The sequence below is a fragment of the Nomascus leucogenys genome, chromosome 5, assembly GCF_006542625.1.
Source record: "Nomascus leucogenys isolate Asia chromosome 5, Asia_NLE_v1, whole genome shotgun sequence".
Taxonomy (NCBI): domain Eukaryota; kingdom Metazoa; phylum Chordata; class Mammalia; order Primates; family Hylobatidae; genus Nomascus; species Nomascus leucogenys.
The window spans coordinates 132664767-132668841 of NC_044385.1; the positions used below are offsets into that span (position 1 = coordinate 132664767).

Below are 4075 nucleotides of genomic sequence, written 5' to 3' on the forward strand. Positions count from 1 at the left end.
TTCCACGGGGTACTGCTTTCCCAGGGAGACGTGAAGAGGAGAGGAGGGCCCGAGTTCAAGCAGGGAGGGGATTCAGAGAGCAGTCATTCACCGAGTCCCCTCCAGCCCCAGCCCTGTGAGCCAGTCCTGGGGGTGCTGCCTTTCGCTAAGGGATTCCCGATTCCGCTCCCTCCGGACGCAGGGAGGTTGAGCAGGGGACACGCAGCCTTCACCCTTCCCAGTTTTCTCTCTGTGGCCTCTGTCTCTCTCTCTCTCTTCAGGAACCAACAAAAGGCAAATGAATTCATTAAGGAGACCAACACCTGCCATTTGCATTTTTTTTTTTTTTTTTTTTTTTTGAGACAGTGTGTCTCTCTGTCACCCAGCCTGGAGTGCAGTGGCGCAATCTCGGCTCACTGCAAACTCCACCTCCCGGGTTCATGCCATTCTCCAGCCTCAGCCTCCCGAGTAGCTGGGACTACAGGCGCCTGCCACCAGGCCCGGCTAATTTTTTGTATTTTTAGTAGAGACGGGGTTTCACCGTGTTGGCCAGGATGGTCTCAATCTCCTGACCTCGTGATCCCCCCGCCTCGGCCTCCCAAAGTGCTGGGATTACAAGTGTGAGCCACCGCGCCCAGCCATATTTGCCTTTTTTTTTTTTTTTTTTTTTTTTTTAAGATGGGGTCTCACTCTGTCAACCATGCAGTGGCCCGATCTCGGCTCAGTGCAACCTCTGCCTCCCAGGTTCAAGCGATTCTCCTGTCTCAGCCTCCTGAGTAGCTGGAATTACAGGCATGAGCCACCAAACCAGGCTAATTTTTGTAGAGAGGGGTTTAGCCATGTTAGCCAGGCTGGTCTCGAACTCCTGGCCTCAAGTGATCCACCCACCTCCGTCTCCCAAAGTGCTAGGATTACAAATATGAGCCCCTGTGCCCGGTTGCATTTGCCTTTCTTTAAGGCCATTATTTAGGACTCAAGAGAGAGATGTCAGGAGAAAAGTTGAGGGAATTGCAGGCAAGAGTGGAGAAGAGGGTAGGCAAGGTTTGGAGATGTTGCTTTGTTCAACAGTCACCAGCCTGAGCAGCACATTAGTGCTTTCAAGTTAAAGGCAGGAAATGGAAGATAATGTATCCTGTTGAATCTACAGGGATAATTCAGAGATAATTAAAAATATAATGACCCAAATTGGGACTGAGGAAACACGTTGGCATTAACCTCCTTGCCCGGAGAGAAGGTGCCGGGAGAGCTCGCGGTCAGGTTTGCCACTTATTTAAGACTCCACCTCCACTTGTTCCTAACCCACTGAGAAATCGGCTCATTATTGACTCAGAGGGATGAGCGCCAGGTCCTGACTCACCGGTAACCACTTCCTGCAGAAATCCTCCAGCCCTGATAGAAATGCCTCAGCCAAGGGGACTCATCTCCTCAAACCTGGGGGACCAAGACCTACTAGAGGTCACAGCATGAGGTGACGGAAGTGCCATGTGCACAGCGTTGATTTGGTGGCTCTAATCCTTATAACACAAAAGCTTGCTTCTTAGCATAATTCTTGCAGTGTTAATTTTAGAGACACATAACAGAGAGGAGTAGTGAAATAAAGACCTGTCGGGTCCTTCTCCACTTCCCTAATCCATCTGTCTCCCTTGCTGTGTCTCTAAACCTTCTCCAGGCAGGACATCAGAGGTACCCAGACATTGTTATGAAACTCAGCATGTGTCCCTGGTGGATGCTGCTGGACCCAGCATGCACACTTCTCTGCTAAGAGTCACCCTGGATGAACCACCGTTGCCAGCGGGGAGCATGTTGCAGCTTTCCCACGCAGTGGATGAGAACCAAGGTTACGACCATTGTGTAGGAGGCGTCTGTGTAGCAATTGCTGGAATCACTGTGAGTAGACCGTGTCACATGTGTCTCCTCTGATCTTTCAACGTCTCTTCTTCCCTCTCCACTCCCACTGTCTAACTTTATTCCTCTTTTTTTTCTACCCCTTTCGGGAGACAGTGTGGCATTGTAGAAGATGCGTGGGAAAGAAGACACATTCTGAAGTCACCCCTATTTGTGTTAAATGATCACCTTGACTACTGCTATAGAACGAATGTTTATCTCCCCCACCCAAATTCGTATGCTAAGACCTAATAGCCAATAAGATAGTATTAATAGATGGGGCCTTTGGGAGGTGAGTGGCTCATGAGGGCAGAGTCCTCAAAATCAGATAAGTGCCCGAATAAAAGGGGCCCCAGAGAGACCCCTTGCACTGTCCACCATGTGAAGTGTAGAACACAGTGAGAAGGCCAACTATGAGCCAGAACGCAGGCCCTCACCAGAACCCAATTTTGCTGGCACCCTGATCCCGGACTTCCAGCCTCCAGAATGACGACAAATAAGTTTGTTTTTCCTGAGCCATCCACTTCAAAGTATTCTGTCATAGCTCCCCAAATAGACTAAGACATCTACTTAACCTTGGTCAAATATTTAACCTTGGAGTCCACACCTGTGAAATGGTGATGATAACACTGTGTATTTCCTACATTATGATCAGGATTAATAAATGTAATTTATTAATCAGAAATTAGTAATTTCTGATTATTAATTCTGTGGTGCTTGATACTTGATTGAGGCTTATTTAATATTTGGATCTCTTTTATTTATTTATTATTTTTTTTTTGCTCTTTCTGCTTTTCCTCTTCCCCTTTTCCTGTTGAAATAGAATGCAGAGGACAAAGCAAGCAAACAAAAAAACTTCTGGAAGAATCACAGAGTTTCAGACCTAGAAAAAAACGAAAAATCATCCATTCCACTCTCCTCATTTTACAGATGAGGGCATCGAGCCTCAGAGAAATGAAACTTGCCCAAGACCACACAGCAAGTGAATGGGGGACTCATGACCCAAGACACTTTTTCCAGGCTTCCTTCTACCACATCACGCTGCAGAACACACAGCAGATGGGAAGAGACGAGGCATGTGGTTGCCATTTCTGTATTACATCCAATTCATATTTCATTTAGAAAATGTATTTCTAGAACTTGTTAAAAAACCTGAATGATTTTGATTGAAGTTTTTCAAAACTAGGATTACTATGCTTCTAATGGAGATCAAGTTCAAATTTTTAACATATTTTGCCTTATTTTGCCACTCCCCTCAAAATATCCATAGTGTTGAATGCCCAGCTTTCCTGTTTGGAAAAGCCCGAGGATCTGTGTACACTCTGGTCTACTCTTGCCCAGCTCCCGACTGAGGCACTGGACCTGGCCCAATGCTGCTCTCTACTGCTGCCCAGCTCTTCTGCTCCACCCGCAACCCTGTACCCAGTTAATCATTATGACCCTTGTCTCTGTACAATTCCATAATATAATTCGATAAAATAATCCATGCTGACAAAAGTCTAGAATGGAAGTTGCCTGCTATGGTTTGGATGTTTGTCCCCTCCCAAATTCATGTTGAAATTTAAGCCGTATTAGACAGTGGGACTTTTAAGACGTGATAAAGCCATGCAGGGCCCGCCTTGTGGGTGAGATTGGTGCTGGTATAAAAGGGTGAGCTTAGCCCCCGCCTCTCTCACCTTCTCGCCTTCCGCCATGTGATGATGCAGCAAGAAGGCTCTCTCCAGACGTTGGCACCTTACTATTGGCCTTCCCAGCTTTCAGGACTATGAGCCAATACATTTCTGCTCATTGTAAATTACCTAGTTTCAGATATTCTGTCATAGCAGCACACAACAGACTAAGACGCTGTGCAACTCACTCCTCACAATCCTGTGTTGTTCTAGGAAAACCTGTATAATTTAACAATGACTCTTTAGAGACAACGTCCCTCCTCTATCTCTCAGAAAGAGGCTTTCTCAGTAAAGAGGAGGAGGAGGATGTTGGGTGGGGGAGAGGGTTGGGAGTACTTTGGTTTTTCCCACTGGTACGGCCATGAGGTCCCTCTGTTTGCAGCACCTCGGCCTCTGCCTGCCTGCTCCTGAGTTGGGCCCTGTGGTCATGAATTCTTTTGTCAAATAACTATTCCTAAAAACAAGCATGCATGACTAACCATGAGACAATTGCAGTGAGGCAAGTGTATGTGACTTATCTCATCTACCCAGTGTGACAGCTT

The 4075-nt window shown here is 46.7% G+C and overlaps 1 long non-coding RNA gene across 2 annotated transcripts; it reads left to right on the plus strand.

The window, feature by feature from the left end:
• The first annotated feature begins 1344 nt into the window (after positions 1–1344).
• LOC100598698 lies at positions 1345–3373 on the plus strand. 2 transcript variants are annotated; one of them, XR_004030039.1, is made up of 3 exons: positions 1345–1447; positions 1649–1866; positions 2687–3373. It is a non-coding gene; the product is annotated as an uncharacterized LOC100598698 (long non-coding RNA). The 2 variants fall into 2 exon arrangements; XR_178331.2 differs by lacking the exon at positions 2687–3373 and adding an exon at positions 1981–2548 and having other exon boundaries at positions 1346–1447.
• Positions 3374–4075: the final 702 nt, after the last annotated feature.